The sequence below is a fragment of the Gymnodraco acuticeps genome, unplaced genomic scaffold, assembly GCF_902827175.1.
Source record: "Gymnodraco acuticeps unplaced genomic scaffold, fGymAcu1.1, whole genome shotgun sequence".
NCBI lineage: Eukaryota > Metazoa > Chordata > Actinopteri > Perciformes > Bathydraconidae > Gymnodraco > Gymnodraco acuticeps.
The window spans coordinates 3,572,618-3,594,222 of record NW_022990274.1 but is presented as its reverse complement, the minus strand read 5'-3'; the positions used below and the strand labels follow the sequence as shown (position 1 = coordinate 3,594,222).

Here is a 21,605-nt window from a genome sequence, read left to right as displayed (position 1 = left end):
AAATAAAAACTATGCCAAAATCTCTCTTTACTTTCGTTGACGAAATATGAGGAGACGAAATATTATCAAAGATAACGTTACATCTCTGATAGTCAGTTTTTCTCCCAGCAGTTCCACTTCCAGTGCTGCGGCTGGGCAGCAGCTGTGTGTCTGTGCTGCGCGCGGCGATACATTTGAATTACACCGGGCAGCGGCAAAAAATATGAACTGTCAGGAAGACTCGGGTCTAACTCATGGTCTAACTAACCTTATTTAACAGAAAAATAAAATGGCAAAAACAGGGCTTGGGAGCAGTGGTCGCACTCGCGTTAACCGAATACCCCCCCGTCAGCGCGAGTGATTGATAAATTGTGTACTCTACGGATAATAATGGATTATGAAGGAAATTGTACGATCCTGTCTGTCAAAATTACTGACAACGAAAAAGTCTAAATCCACCACTGCTTGGGAGAAAGAAACTACGTGATATTTGGGCCCATTTTCGCTACAATGAGGCGGAGAAAAAAAGTGAATGCATTGTTTTATCAAAAGGGAAGCAATGTGGCCATAACACAGAAAACAGCACAAACCTGACCAGATACTCTCTGCAAAGCTGCATTCGTAATCATTCAACCTGTGTTTTTCATCAAATAAGGACAAGATATAATCTTATTGTGAAATACGTTTGACTAAAATGACAAATTATTGGTTTTGGCTAGACTAGTTTGACTGAAATGTTCTATATAATCTGATGACTAAAAAAGACTCAACAGTTTTCTTTGACTAAAATAAGACTAAAATGCTCAGACTTTTAGTCGACTAAAACTTGACAAAATAAAAACAGAATGATGGTGACTAAATATGACTAAAACTAAAAAGGAAATTTAACACAGGACTAAGACTAAAACTAAATAGCTGACGAAATTAACACTACATTGGACTGACATTGCCCTCCACAGAGCAATGCTGCTAGCAGGACAGCTTTATCAAGATTTCATGGACATGCAATTATACACAAAGGAAAATATGCATCAAACTCACCCTGCTGCAAACATTTTCTGAAACATCTTTGACTAATTTTCCCATTTTGTTGAGGGAGCGGCCATCTGTTGAGTGTTATTTGTGTAGTTTATGACATCATTCATAGGCATTTTACTTAGCCAGCTGAAAAGATGATATATGGGGTTACAGTGACATCACAGAAGAAGCAATGTGGCAATCACAAGAGTTATCAAAGAGGTTTGCAGGTTGACCCTTTTATCAGTTTCCACTTTTATTTCCCCATTAATGTGATTTAAGACATCTTAAATCATCTTTATCTGCACTGTCTAAAAGTATCAAATGCATTCTGTATGAGCATGTTCCAGCTCTTCATTGTAGCTTTATGTGTTGCTATATTCTGCATTAATTTATTCACATTGTCTCCAAATCCAACCAAAAAATTAAGTTGGTTTGGCTTCACAGCACGTGTGTAATGATTGACCCACCAGCAGATCAAGAGGTCACAGCTGTCCAGATTTATCAGAACCACCTATCTGCCGGCCAAAATTGAGGTGAATGTATAACTGAGATGTGCTGTAACTGTGTGCTCCCCACCATGGCAGGTGTTATACAATCGGTCAAAGTAGAATCAGCTGCGAGAAACAACAAGTTAATAATTGTAACATTCACTATGCTTAGCTGGCGGGAGCTGCAGGCCAGGTGCAACTCCAATGAAGCAGTGCATACAGTGCAGAGTGGGGGGGGGGGACGGTCAATCAATCAATCAATCAATCAATCAATCAATCAATCAATCAATGTTTATTTATATAGCCCAATATCACAAATGTTACATTTGTCTCAGTGGACTTCACAGTGTGTACAGAATATCAGTATGACAATACGACACCCTCTGTCCATAGACCCTCACATCGTACAAGGAAAAACTTCCAGAGAAAACCCACAGTTTAAAGGGAAACATGGGAGAAACCTCAGGGAGAGCAACAGAGGAGGGATCCCTCTCCCAGGACGGACAGAAATGCATGTGTCTGTAATAAGAAGATGAATCCACAAGGATGTCAACAATCCTGTGGGAGTCATCAGGGAAGTAGTATGATGAGAGTCAGGCAGGACCACAGTGACAGCAGGTTCAGCCACGACTCGAAATCCAGGACTCAGATCAAGACTCAGGATCAGCCAGGACTCAGGATCCCGGCGTGGATAGACACCAAAAAGAAATGTGGGGAAGCTGGGTTATTCGGAACATGAGAGTACACAGGTACAGACAGAGAGAAGGAAGAAGTAATGTGTCCCCCGACAGGCTAAGCCTATACCAACACAACTAGGGGCTGAATCTAATCAGCCCTAACTATAAGCTTTATAAAAAAGGAAGGTCTTAAGCGCACTCTTAAAAACGGATAGGGTGTCTGCCGCCCGAACACAAACTGGAAGCTGATTCCACAAAAGTGGAGCTTTTGTCAGTAGGTTAATTACTACTAAACGCAGGGCTGCCAACATTTAAGTTCAGCTTGGAGTGAGATTTTTTTTTGGTGAACCGAAAAAAGGAACGTTCATGTGTACAGTGTTACAAATGTATTGAACATGTACAAACTAGGGTTTCCCATTAATGTACCAGGCGCTACAGTGGAATACACACATACACAGTGTAACCGCGACTCTAAAGTTAACTATCTAAACACTCAGAGTCCCTTACCTCACTGAGCTGTAGTTCTCTCAGTCTGACAGGACAGAGCTCTCCCTTTCCTTGTTTTAGAAACAGCTTCTAATATCTGTTAGCGCAACTAGCTAACCAGATGCTAACAACAACAATGCAATTAGTGAGTTTGGTAGAAATATACAGTATGATAGTAAAGTTATTGAAGATGATTTTACATAATAAATATTCCCCAAAATTATTTAAAAGCATATTCTTCAAAACTCTCTGCTGTAGTATGACCACACAACCCAGTCTCATGGCATTTCGTGTTCACCAACACGATTTTCCCCTTTTTTTCGTGTTGCACAGCACGATTTTAAAAGCAATGTATTTCTACTGGTAATGACGCTCATGGAAGCACGGCATTCGTTTGTGTCGGCTGCCCTTAAAGGCAATGTGAGCGTCCATTCTCATTGGATAACGGAGAATTGTACAACCGGAAGTAAGTATTCCCCTTACTGTCGATTGATTTTACAGTGATATCTGCACTACTCATCGACTAAAAAACACCAGATTATCCTTGTTAATTACACTACATTGATTGGTTTAAACTGTGTGAAATGCTTTTGTATTTTTCCCCTTCGATTTGGAGAAACAAATATTTGTTCGGAGTAAAGGATGGCAGAAGACACTACACTACCCAGAATCCCCAGCTATCGTTTGGACTACACCATGTGCTCTGCGATCTTCAAATTTCTCCCTGCAGAAAAAAAAAACATGGCCGAACTTCGTTTTATTCTCGGTGGAAAATGCCTATTTTAAAGTTAGTTTGGCCATTAAAATGCGTTTTGATGTCATTTGATGCGAGAAATATGAGTTGTTATTTCAGATTATGTGTGCAGTGATGTACATGATCTTTAGTTTGCTAGTTATTACGAAGATTACTTCAGGAAGTTTTCATTGTTACCAAGGTGGTTGCTAGGGACGCTGCTATCGATATTATTTCTGTTATGTTGTGTAACTGTTTAATGGTGTTATCTTTATTGCTACCCCCTTCCCCGTCAATGTATAGTGTTGGTCCACAGCGCAAACATATTAGTTTAACAAAATCCGCATCTAAAGATAGCCTACGTTATTTCCCCCTGTGCAATTCCAGTCTCACAGCACATCGTCATTAACAAATACCGGAAACAGACCGAAAACATTTAAAAAATACTTTATTCCGAGTGTGCTTGCTTTTCTCTTTGAAAGTCATCACATAACGGCATTGTAATACACGGTTCGGCTGCATTAAATATTACATATCTGCCGTAGTTCTGTATTTATAGAGCCCTGATGAGAAGACTTCTAGACAAACATGAGGAACTGAAAACGTGACGTGGATCATAAATATATCAGCCATTAAACAACATCTTACATTTATTTTCACACAATACGTCTCCTTGCAGTATCAACACTAATTCGGCTGACTTTTATATTTGATCCAATTGGTAGATAGGCTGTATTTACACCATAAAGATGCACAGCTGATATAAAGGGACACCTAGTGGTTAAAGCATGTTATTGAATTTCATTATTTGTATTATTAGATATGAATAGGACCCCTATAAAGTATATTCATTACTCGTTATTCTCTACTAATAGTTAATTAAAGACTGTATATTATGACTATTTTGCACATCCCTTTCGAGATTTCAAGATTTTCTAAGGTTTATTGACATATCATATAGGCCCACACAACTATGGTGTAGTTATGCATTGAATGAAAAACTTGGGTCACAGGTTCCTCAATAGTGCATTACAAGACATCTATCAATATTTGTGCATACCTCCAGCAATGTTAACTATGTTGAAGCACTTATTTTAACTGATATTATACATAATGTATTATACTCTTATAAGATGTATGTAGATATTTCATCTCCGGCCTTGTCAGGTATTGAACAATCAATAAATAAAGAACACAGAATTGTTAAATATAAAACACAGAATTTGTGTGATTATACTAAATGATTTACAAATAAACACCACTGCATACAACTGTTACACATGCTGATGTAACGCAAATGTTCCAACTTGGGATCAATAAAGTATATCTTATCTTAAGCTGATCGATGGCTACTGCCATATTTGCAAAATTTGCCTCTGAACCTTGACAAGTGCATGTTTCAGGCTTATCAATTAATGTAATGTAATGTAATGTTATCAATTAACAACAGGGGTCACAAACATAAGACCAGCTGTTAAATAAAGCTCTTCTGACCTTAGCTGGCATGTGTGTATATATATTAATGCTGCCCATTATGGGCACAAGCAATTTTCACCCATTTATTAATGATATGTTTTACATTTGAGTGTTTCCTATCCCCTAAACCTCCAGGGATGTACACAGTTTAATACTGGCAACTTCTTATTATGGGAAATACGAAAATGTCTTTTAAAACTACAACTCCCAGTAGAGACATGCCATAGATAGAGAACATGTTGCGAAACAGAATAGCCAGCATGTGTAGTTCTGGGGACGGGGTGGGGGAGGGGGGGACGCGGTGGACCCGTTCAAATCCAGTTTTGGACAGTCTGCCGTGGTTCCATCCCATTTAAAGTGCTGTTCGAGGCTCGGCGTAACCCTCGGAGCACACTCTCCAATCACAGAGCTTGAGGACTATCACGGGGTTTGTCAAACAGAGCACATGGTGTAGTCCTAAACGATAGCTGGGGATTCTGGGTAGTGTAGTGTCTTCTGCTATCCTTTACTCCGAAAACATATTTGTTTCTCCGAATCGAAGGGGAAAAATACAAAAGCATTGCACACAATTTAAACCAATCAATGTAGTGTAATTAACAAGGATAATCTGGTGTTTTTTAGTCGATGAGTAGTGCAGATATCACTGTAAAATCAATCGACAGTAAGGGGAATACTTACTTACTTCCGTAACATCATCTTTCATTACATTACATTACTTGTTAGACGCTTTTATCCGAAGTGACTTACATACTCAATACTGTGGGCAATCCCCACAGGAGCAATTTGGGGTAAAGTGTCTTGCCTAGCAACACAACGACATGCTGACTGCAGTGGGGTTTGAACCTGTGACCCCCTGACCCCAACACCAAGGATCCACTGCGCCACACACCTCCCTATAAGCTAAACCACGGTAAGTGCTACTGCATTGGCTTCAAATAAAGATGCCAACTGGGGTGGCAGCTGGGGTGGCAAGGCTATTGTTTAGGGTGGCAGTTGCCACCCCATGCCACCCCGGTAGATCCGCCCCTGGAACAGAGTCAGAGCGGCTTTTATTCCAAGTATTTCCTCGTTCCCAAACGGGGAGGGAACGGAATTCGGCCTATACTAGATTTGAGAGCTCTGAACAAATATCTCAAAAGATACAAATTCAGAATGCTCACTCACACATCTCTGTTGCGTCTTGTGCGCCAACACGATCAGTCGACCTGAAAGATGCGTATTTCCACATCCCAGTATATTACCCACACAGGAAATATCTGAGGTTCGCCTTTCAGGGTGTCTGTTAAGAGTACAGAGTACTTCCCTTCGGTCTGTCTCTCAGCCCACGAGTGTTTGTACGGTGTACGGAAGCCGCGATAGCCCCGTTAAGACAACAGGGTATTCGCCTGGCAACTTATCTGGACGATTGGCTCCTTCTCGCACAGTCGGAGCAAGAGGCTATTACGCAGACGAATGTCCTCGTAAAACACCTGCTCGACCTGGGTTTCGTAATAAACACAGAAAAGAGCATGTTGTCCCCAGCCCAGACTGTACTCTTCCTGGGCCTACGCCTGAATTCGGTGCCCTTTACAGCCCGCCTGTCAGCAGAGAGAGTGAAAGCCTTCAGGGCTTGCCTCGCTCATTTCCAGCCACGCAAATATGTTCTCTTCAGATCATGTCTGCGGTTACTGGGGCTAATGGCGTCAGCCATCCTGGTGGTACGACTGGGACGCTTACACATGAGGGAGTTTCAGCGCCGGGTAGCTGCCCTCAGACTGGACCCCATGCGTCATGGCGCGCGGAGAGTGATGGTCACTATGAAATGCGTAATGGCACTGCGCCACTGGCTGCACCCGACTTTTCTAGTACGGGGCGTGCCTATGGGTGCTGTCCTATCACGGAAGGTGGTCACCACAGACGCATGTCTGACGGGCTGGGGGGGTATATACGAAGGTCGACCTGTGAAGGGTCTCTGGAGCAGAGACCTCCAACGGTCACACATAAATTATCTGGAGCTTTTAGCGGTGTTCCTCACCCTGAAACGCTTTCTGCCTTTTCTCAGAGGACATCATGTCCTCGTGAGGACAGACAACACAACCACAATATCGTATATAAACCGCCAAGGGGGTTTGCGTTCTCTCCAGTTACACATGCTGGCAAGCAAACTGATCTTATGGAGCTGCGGACGTCTCCTCTCTCTGAGAGCGACGCACGTACCAGGAGTGATGAACCTCGGGGCAGATCTGCTCTTCCAGAGGTGCACCACTATATGCAGACTGGACTCTACATCCAATTATTGTGAGTCAGCTGTGGGTGTGTTACGGCCGGGCCGCGGTGGATCTGTTCGCATCAAAAGAAAACGCTCAATGTCAGCTGTTCTTTTCAATGCACGATTTAAACGCACCGTTAGGCGTGGAAGCGCTCGCGCACGTTTGGCCTCCGGTCCTTCTGTACGCGTTCCCACCCCTGGCTCTGATACCCCCAACTCTGGCCAGAGTGAGAGAACAACGCCACACACTGATCCTAATAGCTCCACACTGGCCTGCAATGTACTGGCTGGCGGAGATATATCAGCTGCTGTGCGGGCAGCCGTGGCAGCTCCCGCTACGCAGGGACATACTGTCTCAGGCGGGGGGGACGATTTTTCACCCACACCCATAGCGCTTGGCACTATGGGCCTGGCCCGTGAGTGGTATAACCTGAATACAGTGGGACTCCCTCAGAAGGTGATAAACACTATTCAGAGTGCAAGAGCTTCCTCCACCAGGTCCCTCTATGACTGTAAGTGGAGGGTGTTTGAGGAGTGGTGCCTTCAAAAAAGGACACATCTCTTTTCAATGTCCTGTCAGGATGATTCTATCATTTCTACAGGACCTGATTGATAAACACAGAGCTTTCTCTACGATCAAAGTGTACCTGGTTGCTATTGCTGCATGCCATGTTGGCTTTGAGGGAAAGACGGCTAACATCCCTTGGTCTGCCGTTTTATGAAAGGGACCTGTTTCCATGTCACTGGTGCCCTTATGGGACTTGGCAGTGGTTTTAGATGGGCTCACTCGACCTCCATTTGAACCCCTGGAAGAAGCTGACATGAAACACCTGTCACTGAAGACAGTGTTGTTACTGGCTCTGGCATCTGCCAAGCGAGTCAGTGACATTCATGCGCTCTCTGTACATCCTTCATGCACTCAGTTTGCCCCGGGGCAAACGAGAGTGTTGCTGAAGCCCAACCCTGCCTTTGTACCTAAGGTGGTTGGCTCATGTACCCCTATTGACATTGAGGCATTTCCTCCGCCACTGTGTTCCTCTGAGGAACAGCGGCCGAATTTGCTGTGCCCAGTCCGTGCTTTACGCACCTATATGGACAGGTCAAAAGAGTTTTGATGCAATGACCAACTCATTGTATCCTGGGCTAACCCTCATAAGGGCAAGCCCGTTACCAGGCAACAGCTCTCCCACTGGATTGTGGAAGCGATTGCTCTGGCTTATACGAGTCAGGGTTTGCAGGCACCAACGGGCCTGCGTGCTCATTCTACTCGTGGACTGGCTACATCCTGGGCTTTGTTCAAGGGTGTTTCCATCCAAGACATTTGTGCAGCAGCGAGCTGGTCCTCACCGCTCACTTTTGTCCGCTTTTACAGGCTAGATGTCTCTGCTCCAAGTGTGGCCCGCGCAGTGCTGGGTCCCGTGTTGAGACAGAGTTCTACCTGTTAAGTTCTGGTTGTTTTGGTGATTTTCGAGATAAGCATGTCTAGCAATACGGGAGTTTCAATATCCCATAGTGAGACATCGAACGGAGTGTTATGAATGAGAACTATAGGTTACTTACGTAACCCCAGTTCTCAGAGTAACATGAAGTGAGATGTCTCACCAGACGGCCCTAAGGCGAAGCGAGAAGAGGTGCTTATTTTGAATGACGCTGCGACGTAGCACAAGCTACCTAAATGGTGGGTGGATTCCCTGACGTAGACGTCAAGATCACCAGCCAATCAGGATTGGCGTAATGAGATTGATGCTTCTGTCTGCATACGCGTTGAGGCGCATCCCATAGTGAGACATCTCACTTCATGTTACTCTGAGAACTGGGGTTACGTAAGTAACCTATAGTTCTCTCTCTCTCTCTCTCGCTCGCGCCACACATATGCTACACACACCCTCCCGGTCCTCCTGATGGCCAGTCGGGGCCTGCCGGTGAGCGTGAAAGTGTGGTCTGCCGCAAGCGGACGGCAGGAGCGGGGCTGTCAGCATCAGCTTGTAGATGGTATTTTAAACTCGATGCGCTCTGAAACACGGGGCGGCCAAGGACAAAAAATACACATGCGTTAATCGCATTAATTAAAATAATTAGTGCCGTTAATTTTGTTTTGCATTAACGCGTTATTAACGCGTTAACTGGACAGCCCTAATTTATATACATTTATTTTGGACGAAAACTTAGCGTGAGGAAAGGCAAGTGTGGCGTGAGTGCGTGAGATATGGGTTAATTGCGTGACTCTCACGCTCAATGCGTGAGTGTTGGCAGCCCTGCTAAACGGTTACCCTCTTATCTGCCTGACCTGTAGGAAACAGTAGGCTATTTTACTCACATCCAGTTGCTAAATCTTATATTTCATTAATATTTATTTATACAATGTTCAGACTTGTACCACACCATTGTTGAAGATCAGTGGCGAACCGTGTCTATCACAACTGGACCTTCTGTAGACACACACACCCCCCGCCGCAGTTCCCCCCGCCCCCCGCCATTATAATGTCCGTCTTTTCACTGAATTGTCGTCTTGAAAAGGGTACTCACAACAATTCCGCAACAACTTCATCTTCACCTGTTGCACTTGCCATTTCAATGTTAAAAACAATAAAACGGCATGAATTGCTTCGTGGCATTTATCTAGATAACTCTGTCTCGAGCCAGTTAACTAGCGGGCCTTCTAGAATACCCTGGAACCGAGGGAAACTCTGAAAGAATACGCCCATTGGCTACAAATCAATATATGATTGGTTGATCAAACTGTCACTCTCATTCAGTGCAACGGCCAGGGCATTCGATCAAGGATGTAGAATACCTTGGTTGAAGGATATTCTACCCAGAGACCCAGAACAAGATCTGATTGGTTACTTTCTTTTCTAACACAAAACCACTGAAATGCGTAGTGCATGGTCCGAGAAGGACAAACAAATCAACGTAACACTGTAATATTACAGATCAACAACACAGATACCATTCTCATTTATTCATTTTATATACATTTTATTACATTTTATTTATATAATTAAATCGATGTTTTGTTTGTTTTATCTGTATTCTCTGAATACCTTGAAGGCCCTGACGGTTTGCCACTGCTGAAGATATAATCACTGTTATGTGCTATACAGTATACACCTTTCTACAATTTATTATTTTGTATTGCTGACTGCTTCTTCAATACTCTCTTCACTTATTTATTTTTATATGATGCTACTCTTTTTTCCCATGAATGTGTACTTTATTGTTTGCCGATTTAAAAACACATTTAAACATATGTATTTGTTTTTATTTAGTACAGGTAATAGACAGTGTTGTTGGGATGATGTTACAATCTCACAAAAAGTAAAACGTAATATAGTGTAGTTAAGTGTGCTTGCACTGTAGACTAAATTGTCATTTCTGAGTATGAGTTTTGTATTTTTATAAATCCAAGACTACGTGTTTTCTGTGTTTATATCATAGGTTTATATATACAGTCTATGGTTTATTCACCTTGTTTACACAGGCACTGTTCTAAAAATGGTTAACCTCAGTTTTAACAGGTTTACACAGTGTACTGACAAATCAACAACAGACCTGATTTTCAACAGGCAAGTGATTCAGTGAGTGGAATTTAGATAATCCCAGAGTCTGATATATTTAAGAATACATCCAGTTTACATGTGTTAATCAACAGCAGTATCAATGGTGTGTTTGTGATTTTTGAACACGTGTAGTGAGGGTATGATTCAGAAAACTTGTGTTTAAATAGTACACTAGTTATTGATGTATATAGACTAGCTAGTTACATGATTTTCCTACCGTGTTTTGTTATTTTTTGTTTTATAACATCCAGCAAAGGAAACTCTGTACCTGCTTGTGACACATTATAAAAGTTGTTTGTGTTTTCCCAACTTTACAGCAGATGTCAAGTTGATTTGATAAAACTACATCAAATTGAAATGTGGAGGCCATTACAAACAGCTGGACTGCATTTCTGCATTTACAACTAAAGTATAGGATTCATTTTAACACTGAATATGGGAATATTCTTCAATAATGACATGGGGTCAGGTGAGAAAGGGAAGGTAGAGCCTCAACTGTCAAACTGTCATTCAATAAAATAAATACTAAGATGTCCACTTAACTATGTTATCAATGTCATTTCTGTAAGATTCCAATCATATCTTACTGGCACAATTTAGCGCGATCGCAAAATGGAAAACATTATATCCAACCTTAAAAACGTCTCAAAATGTGATGTTCAATTAAAACAGGAAATGATAAACATGGAAGACCAATGCACATGGAGTGGTAACTTACCTGTAGTTCTTTGTGTGTTGTAATCAATGTTGATATCAAATTTGAAACACATGGTCACCTAACCAATAGGCTGATCATTGTGCAACCTCCCAATTGAATGGTGAATTTAAGCTACCTCTATTGGGTTCAGATGTGTTTAAATCTGTTTCTGATTCCCCATCCACTGACCTCGCCGTATATCACTCTCTTCTACTGCTTTAGGGTTATTTGAGACACAAGTCTTGACTGTGCCTGTTGCTGTAGTCTTACTTGATATTCACCTTGCTACTTCTTTGATGGATCCCATAGGATTGTTGACATCCACCTGGATTCATCTTACTATTTTTAGAAACATTCATTTTCAAGCATTTGGACAACCTATGTTGTAAATGTATTATCTTTTAATTTAAACACAACATCATTTGCACGTCTGTCCGTCCTGGGAGAGGGATCCCTCCTCTGTTGTTTGGTCTGAAGTTTTTCCTTTTTCCTTTTTCCTTGTCCGATTTGAGGGTCTAAGTACAGAGGGTGTCATATTCATATTCTATGTTCACTGTGATATTTGTGATATTGGGCTATATAAATAAACTGTGATTGATTGAATGATCTTTCATCCACCTGACCAATAAGCATTCATTTTGATAGACCCTGGTTTCAATCGTGCTTAAACCTGTGTGACAAAGGTTGACAGCAGTTATCCCAGTCTTAAATTCGCATGTGCTTCCCATCAGCCACAGAGATAACTCTACTGCAGCGTGCTGTCATTTCTCTCAGCGAACCCCTACCAGCAGTAATAACGGGACATGTTTTCGCTAAAGTCCTTCTCAGACTGCAGCGTCTCAGCCGAGTGCTGTTGTGCAGGGCCTCGCGTTAAAAACAAAAAAGGTTGGCAACGCTGCGAATCATAAATTACACCCCAATTGTTGGTGTAAGGGTATTTAGCAAACTGCAGACATAAAGCTCTGCGTCTGGATGTGTGTTTTCCAGTTTTCTGATTAGAGAGTGGTTTTGAGTTTTGATTTGGTCAAGGCTCTGGTTATGAGTGCAGTGCTACAGAGAATCCCAAATGGGCCCGAGTGGACACAGAGGCTTTTGCAGAGTATGTAATTACATAGTAAATTATTCAGTGGGTCCAAACCAAAACATAAAGGCATTCATTTTCAAAACCAGCTTACAAGGAAGCCTCTGGCAGTGCACAGAGACACTGTTTAAAAAAAAAAAAACCCCGACTTTCTACGTATGCATGTACCTGGAAGTGGTTTATTGTTTTTGTTAAGAATGAGTGTGGCTACGGTGAAACACCCTCAATTATGACAAATTAAACACAAGTCATACTGTATTTGCAGGAGGGAACACTGAGTCCTATCTTGGAATAAAAGGGACTGCATACATTCTACGATGACAGAAAGCAAGTGAGGGGAAGAGGGAGATATATTATGTGCGACTGATGGGATTGGCCATGACTTTGATTCGGTGTAAGCAGATTCAAGCAGAGTGTTTGTTCAGGCAGAAAGTATCCCTTGGATCCAGTGTCTGAAGGATGTAATACGAGGCACAATTGACTGCTGCACTGAGTTCAGCATTCCTCTCCGAGTTGAACATCCTCTCCCTAACACAATAATTAGGGAAAGATGAATTTGTTGGGTTTTCCAGGACTGCCGAAATAATGACACAGGATTTAAGATTCATATCACATTAGAGACTTCAGGGTCTGTGGTTATAATTCTAATTACTGACCTTTGAAATGACCTCTGCTGCTCTATTAATTATTCCGCCTGTCTGATATTGCTTTTCTCAAATGTATCAGATAAAAAAATTATGGATTTCTGATTGCGGAGGTTCCGCTCAATACAGTTCTAATATGGAACGAAGCCTACTGGTTCTGAATGACTGACTTGTCTTGGGTTTTTAGCCTTTCTTTATATTTATGTATGGTGATAGTGAGGACAAGTGGAAAGATAATAGTTTATGTTCCAGGCTTAGAGGCGGATTGAAGGAGGAATCCCAGTACTGTTCCATCATGTCCACACCAATTCAAACTAGGGTTAGGCTGATTTCACCAATGAGTGGCCAGTCCCACCTTGACCTGATGTGTGTACAGTGGATGTCATAGTCATGTTTTGAACACATTTAATTTCATAAAACAAGAAACACTGAAAGATTCCACATCCAGGACATGGTTAAATCATACACCTCAGCACGTGCACCTTGCTCTGCATCAGCCAATCGGCTCACTAGTCCCTCATTGAGATTAAGGCCCAGATGTCCAATAACAAAATCACACGTTTGCTATCATGGCTCCAAAATGGTGGAACTCTACACATCTTCAATCCAAGACTGAAAACCTTGGCTAATAAAACAAAACTCTTGTACGTAGCACTTAAGGTGTGTGTGAGGTCGCCTGACGCGAATGGAAGATTTTGATCGCTTTATTCGCGCAAGTGTATTTTGCATTTGTGTTTACTTTTGTTGCACAAACTAGAGCGCTGGCGAGGAGGCGGGGCTTATCTCCATGTTGATACCACCAACAACATTTCTATATTTTGCCATTATTTAATTGTAATACCTCTCAAAATCATACCGAAATAACTACATACTGATACCGGCTCGTAAAATACGTGAAATTAATGCTTTGGCAAGTGTGCGTACAAGGTGGCAAAACACGTTTAAAGTCTGTCTTTCTGAGTGTTGACATCAAATAATTGAGAGCAGGCTTTGCCGGCTTTTATAAAATGAAAAGCTTTTACACACACAACACGAAAATGCTAAATGTTCACCATCGGAATTATCCATTATGGCAGGCATGGTAATTTTATATTGAAATGTAAGAATTGGATCTTGTATTCTCTGCCTTTTTCAAGGTCAAAAGGAGTAATAATTTGTGTTATAATCCTTAACACTATAGTATATGTTAATATCTCCATTCTTCACAATGTGATTTGGTTTTTGCCTTTATTCATGTTGCGAAAGCTCTGAGAATGAAACCTTGTTGCAAAAAATGTCTTACTTCATTGGGAAAGAAAAGTTTCCGTGTGAATAATTTATTACAAAAACAACAACATCCCCGGTGAGTTTAGCCTTAAGAAAGTGCTAAACAAGGTTCTGAAGACTCTGCAAAATAAAACATCACTTGGTGTAGTAAGTCAGAGTTCCTGTTTGTTATGATTGTCTTGAGGCTATAGACATTGTGACTACGGAGTCCCATTACAAGTTTAACAGATTTCAGATTGTTTTGCGTGTCTATTTCCATTTGTCAATCGGATATGTGTTTGTTGGTTTGGAGTGGTGTCAACTACCAAGCTTTGCTGTTTATTTGTTTGTGGTTGTATTGGAACCGCCAATATTTTCTCGAAGTTTCCAAAAAGCATTAAAATGTTTCTTCAGTAGCAGTTGCCTAAATGCTTATGCGACAAGTTGCAGTGAAGTCCCAAATCCTTCTCCGACTCCTCTACATTGACCCCTCCCCCCTATGCCTAAAGTGAATCCCACTCCGCTCTTAGCAATGCATGATATCACACTGCCATTAACTTTATGGTTAACTTGAGTATGTCCATGGATTTCACCTGGGTCAGCTTGGATTGATCTTTATTTTTTACAACAAAAATAACAACTGGATGATTAAAAAAAGGGGCCAAAGAATGTGTACGGCTCTCTGTGGGCCACATGTTCCGATCTGTCAACATGTGTTACAGATACACACCTGCTTCTGGTTTTGAGTGGGAAAAAGTGCTCAAAGTTAAGTTATAGTACAAATTCCGCAATGTGAACTTTACAGTGAAAAGTTTAGTCCAGTGGTAACAAACCTAGGGGTCAGGAACCTCCAAAGGGTCACAAGGTAAATCTAAGGGGTCGGGAAATGATTAATGGGCCAGGAGAAATGGGAAATGTCTCTTTGTTGTAACTGCTAACAACATCTGTAATGGGACAAGGGGGGTTTCAGTAGTCACTGCTTTAAAGAAAACATCTTTTGCTCACTTTCAGGTTCATATTTGTACTTTGTGCCTCTACTGTGACATGTTTGCATTACATGTCAGACGCTTTTTTCCAAAGTGACATACATACATTCAATACTGTGGGCAATCCCCACATGAGCAATTTGGGGTGAAGGGTCTTGCCCAGGGACACAACGACATGCTGACTGAAGTGGGACTCTCTCCCCTGATCCGAAGATCAGTGGACTATCAATCAATCAATAAATGTTTATTTATATAGCCCAATATCACAAATGTTACATTTGTCTCAGTGGACTTCACAGTTTGTACAGAATATCAGTATGACAATATGACACCCTCTGTCCTTTGACCCTCACATCGTACAAGGAAAAACTTCCGGAGAAAACCCACAGTTTAAAGGGGAAAATGGGAGAAACCTCTCCTAAACCTATCTCACTGAGCCACAGCCTCCCATGCTTTAGAGGGCTCCTATTATGCTATTTTTAGGCATATATTATAGGTCTCAGATATATAACAATCATGTCTAAGAAGTGTTTTGCTCAAAATACCAAACAGATCACCCATTCTAGCCATGCCTCCTACCCTTCTATTTCATCCCTGTTAGAGAAGTGCTGATTCTGGGTCTAAAGCTTTAAAAAAAAAAAAGAGCTTATGCTTGGTATTTTATCAGGAGAATTCTACCCAGATACAGCCAAATGCTGCCGTGATCATGTTCAAAACCACATTATTCAGATTATTTCTGAAACAGTATGGAGCTGAGAGAAACTCCCTCTGGAGGGAACTTTGAGATTTTTGCCTTTGCAGACCATTTACATGCACAAAAACCTACACTAACGGAAAAGGAAAACCCCTTTTCATTTTTTAAAGGTAACTACATCTGTCATATAAATATGTGAAAGAGTGAATACAGCAGCATAAAATAGAAGTACGTCAAAAGTATAATAAAAGTGCTTCTATTGAGCAAATGTGTTCTTACAATTTCATTAGATAATGAAAAAGAGAAGTTTAAATGATCCCAACTTTCATTCCTGGTGAAATATTTCTGCCTGATCTTTGGGCACCTTAATAATCCTCTTCTCACGTGTTTCCACTCAGAGAAAGAAAGAGGGTGAAGTGGCCTCATAAGTCGAGATGTATGCATTTATGTGCTTTGTTACACAGAACGTTGTGGCAACCTTGGTTTTGAAAGCACTTCATAAATTACGACATTGACCGGACCCAACATCTAGGCTCCCTCTCCGCTATGAGAACTGCTGGAGATAAACTCGAGAAGTCGAAATCAGTCCAACAAATAAAGTGGCTCCATCTGGTTTTCTTAGGGCTCTGGTGTTGACATTATTAAGGCAGAAAAACCTCCAGCGTGGTGGGGCTATTTTGGACTCTCTACAGTGCATCTGCTCTGCTTCAGCCTTAACTCGACGCAATAGATTTGTCACCAGACACGAATCATTTGTCATATACGTCATCTCAGAGTCCCTTATTAGTGGTGAGTATCATTTCGCCTTAATGAATGCATATGAGAGTTGAGAACCTTCAACCGAACAACCATTGCGAGTTGAGCCAAAACTGTAATTCAAACATTACATCGATTTTAATACAGTGGAAGCCAAATAGATGTCTCTAAAGGGAAATTATTATGGTCAGAAACAAGACCGGGGCCAAGTATGAAATGATCCAAAATGTCTCTTTGTTTGCAAAACATTGGTTGTAGAGCCTTCAATTAATTGGTGGTCAAATTACAGCGATGAAATGTTATACAGACTCGTGCATGGAGCTGGTTAAGTATTCATCTTCTATTATTTACTAGTAAAGCATTCCCATTGTAAATCAAAGATGAACGAAATGTCGAAACTAGGCTCCTCACAATCTTGCTTGATTGGGTCCCCTAATTACCCAGAAGCCTCGGGGGGTTGTTATCCCAGCAGAGTCTCAGTCGCCACACGTCATGGAGTAGTGGGGGTCAGGGGGTCTTCATCAACATGTGGGCCTGCTTTCAGCATGTGACTGCTGACCCATGCATTGTATCACATTGCACTCATTTAAAGAGGTCAAGACTTGTGGAACCTGGTGCCTTTTGCCTAACCCGACCCTCGACCTGCTGTGGACACTTGCTCCGTTTTTTTATTCCCAACAAAAGGTCCCATTCAGGGAGCGGGGAAACCTGTAGAACATCTGTTTCTGTGTTCAGGAGCAGACCATAGATCAGCAGTGAGGGAGGGAGGCGACTGTAGGTGCTGCTTTATCACCAATAGGCAGCTTTTGCTTAGAAGGCTGACAGAAAACAGCCCAGAAGAGTTTAAACTGGAGGTGCAAAGAGTTGTCAATTATATCTGTTTAACTGTGATATATTACAATTCCTATCATTACTCCAACAATTTAAACCAGTTAGAATCTACAAAGTTCATTTTGTACAAAGTATTTATATAGAACATTTCATAGACAGGGGAAAACACAAGTGTTATCTGCGTACTCACATGATAATTCTCTGTGCCATATAATCTGTTGTCCAAAAACGTGTTCCTTTATTACAAAGAACAATGCACCAAATGTGAAGTAATCCATGGCTGTAAATAGTCCCCAATAAATGCACTATTTAGTCCTGATTGAGTAACGTTTTATAAAAAAGGACGTTGTTAGCTTTTAAATTTAAATAAGAAGTGATTTAATTATAGGCTACAACATTGTTTGTTTTGGTCTTTGATTGGGTTGTGTTGACAACATTGTGATAATCTTATCATTTACTCTTGCTAATATAGGTCCCAATTCCCCTCAATGTTATAATGAACAACTGATCTGTGATTTCATAATACACTTGAGACAATACCCTCTACGGTGTACAATAACAGCGTACAGAGTACACACATCTGACCTGAAGCATGGAAAACAAAATCATTTAAACAAGTTATTGTCAGTGTATCCAATTTGTTTCATTAGAGCCACACATTAATGTTTTTCGTTATCTCATTACGAGGTGAAACATTGTTTTTATAAGATAAGTTGGTATGTAACAGTAACAAGAAAAGTATGTCTTGCGATAATGAGAAAAAAAAGTCATTTTAGGACATGAACATTTCTTTATTGTCTCTGTAATAATTAAAGACTGTTTTTTCTCATGGTGCCTGGAATACACACCAACATTCGTGATCCAATGTTTGCCACAATAAATGATGATATAGGTATAGGCAAGGCAAGTTTATTTATATAGCACCTTTCAACACAAGGCAATTCAAAAATGAAAGACATTAAGAAAATGGCATTTAAAAACAGACAGTAAAAAGCAAAGATAATAAAATAAACATTAAAAGAAAGATGAAGTCTTCAGCCTGGATTTAAAAGTAGTAAGAGTTGCAGCGGACCTGCAGTTTTCTGGGAGTTTGTTCCAGATATTTGGAGCATAATAACTGAACGCTGCTTCTCCATGTTTAGTTCTGACTCTGGGGACAGAAAGCTGACCAGTCCCAGAAGACCTGAGAGATCTGGATGGTTCATAATTTAGCAGTAGGTCAGAAATGTATTTTGGGCGAACGCCTCGACGGGGTAACTCAGGGGGGCAGGCATGAGGGCGAAGGCAGTTGCGGCGACTTTCAGGGGGACGGAGACAAGGGCGAAGGCCGCGGCTGGGCAACTCAGGGGGCCAGGCACAAGGACGGGCACAAGGACGGGCACGAGTGCAGCGAAGGGACAGCTCCGGAGGATGGGCAGGAAGGCAGCGCCATGACAGCTCCAGAGGACGGGTAGGGAGATGGCGTAGGCCGCGATGGGGCCCCTCCAGGGTCAGCTGGATCACCGGAGTAGGAGTACAGGGATCGGGAGCTCTAGGAGCTGGAGATGGCGGGACACCCGGTGGGACAGGAACTGGTGTTGGCCGGACAGGAACCGGAGCCGTCGGGACAGATGTAGACGGAACCCCCAACGGGACAGGCATAGACGGGACCCTGGACAAAACATGGGCTGGTGTCAGTGGGACCTCGGACTGAGCAAGGGCTGGTGTCGACTGGACCCCAGACGGAACAAGGGCTGGTGTCGACGGGACAGCCGGCGGAAAAGTACACAGTGTCGGCGGAACAGGTGTCAGTGGGACCCCCAACATAACTTAACATGGTGTAGGTGGGACCCCCGGCGGGTCAGGATCTGGTGGCAGCGGGACCTCTGACTGAACAGGATTCGGAGCTGCCTGGACCTCCGACGGAACAGGTGTCACCAGGAATAATCAAACAAACAAGACAGGTGAGGAGGGAGGAGAAAACACAGGGGCACAAGGTGAACACAATCGGGTAATCAGACAGGAGGGAACACAGAGACATGAAGCAACAGACAAGACGGGGGGTGAACACTTTTCAAACTAAAACAGGAAACCAAAAAGACAGATCTACACAGGACAAAAATAAAACACATATATATATTCTTAGGAATAGGCTTACTCTTGCATATTACAATGATGATACAAATATGTAGCACCATGATGGTTGTATTACCAATCAGGTACCTCCCGAGGGGACCCAGAATTAATATAAATACAAACACATTGTAACAGTCAGATTACACATGTTACAACAAAACAGTTTCACTCACACTTGCCAACCTTGAGACCTCAGAAATCGGGAGCATTTTCAAAACCACCGCGGGGGGGGGGGGCGGGGGGGGGGGGTGCTAGCTGATTGCCGGAGCTGTATTAGATCAATGTTAACGTGCAACATGTTGTAAGTGCACTGTCTTGCTGTCTGTAGCACCATCCTTGATGGAGCAGCATATGTGTGAGCTGGACCTGTATTTTACAGGAGTGAGCAGAGGGTCGAGTTGTCGATTCTTGTTCAGTTTTCTGTGACTATCTCCCTCACCCTCTCAGACTTTCAGTTGCGCGCGCTACTAAAGAGACGCGCTACCATATAAACCAAACAATGGTGTAGCTGTATTAAAGACCGAGTGGAAACAGTCCTGAGTAAATCTGATGATGTCAGAAATCGGGAGAAATGCGGGAGAAATATGACCCCGGGAGGAAACCGGGAGAGGCCTATGAAATCGGGAGTCTCCCGCGAAAATCGGGAGGGTTGGCAAGTATGGTCTCACTCCCTGAACGTCCAGGAGCGACGCTTGGTCAGGGTCCTTTGGCATACAGTTGTGACGCACCCAATCTCCTTCAGCTTCATAAACGGACGCAAAGAGCTTTCAACTGATTGCAATATATTCCCATCGGCGGCGGTATTTGACGCTCAGGGAAGCACCGCATCCGTTAATGGCTGCGTCTCAGGTCGGTTATTTTCATTTCCTCGCTCGTCGAGTTGTCGGTCTCACCGGAAGTTGATTTGTCTGCGCCATCTTGAGTAGCGTCCCATGGTTCTTATTTCTGCCGGAGGAGCGAGGAGCGATAATGGAGGAGCGATAACCGAGGAACCACCAGACCATCCTCCGGTCAAATCCTCAGCCACTTGCCCCGCCCCCTTACTGTGTATCGCTCACTGATTGGACGATGCAGTGCATGCACTGTTCTGTTGCTTCTTGACATGAGCAGTTTCCCAGCGGAGTGAAGAAAACACATGAAACTCACGAGAGTCACTCCTCAATTTATGCTGTGTTTTGTTTCAATTGATGTATAATTTAGTTACAAATATGTGATATATCTGAACAACAAAGTGGACAAAAATCATTTTATTCATTTATTGGAAAAAATGACATGATCGTTTTTTTCGTTTATACATTTTAAGAATGGCGTTTATCTTTTTTGAGAATGAGTTCTTAGTTTTATTTATTTGGGTCTACAACAGATAATACAAATGTATATGTCAGTAAATGTGAACTAACAGAGGCGGGGGTGTGTGTGAAAACAACGGGGACAGAGCTGCTGTCAGACATCAGCTGTGCGGTGTCATCACAAACGGACTTCGCTTCACGTGACGCTCCGGAGGAAAGGACGTCCCATTGCTCTTAAAACTAATTTCCCTGCTTCTCGTGGTTTCCTTGCGTCTCTCCCAAGCGGCAAACTCTGGGGAAGAGCCTGGACGCCAATACGGAAGTGCCACGCACTGCAGTTAATCTAGTGGCCAGTAGGAGCAGGCTGCAGAAAGGAGCAATTTCCATAGACCCCATGTTAAAATGCCCAACTTTACAGCAGAAATAAACATGTTTACATCGTGGTTCAGAAAACCATATTCTCTGTATAGTTAGATTCCCCCTTCATGACTACTGTGTGGGGGGTGCATTTTTTCTCAACATATCTGTTTAATTAATATTAAGCCTTAAAGATTTTGCATAAATTAGGGCGTGGTCACTTTGATGTGCATGTTCATGCCT

At 42.4% G+C, this 21,605-nt stretch overlaps 1 pseudogene; it reads left to right on the top strand.

Moving 5' to 3' along the window:
* The first annotated feature begins 7,291 nt into the window (after window positions 1-7,291).
* On the top strand, window positions 7,292-19,055 carry LOC117549485 (annotated as a pseudogene).
* Window positions 19,056-21,605: the final 2,550 nt, after the last annotated feature.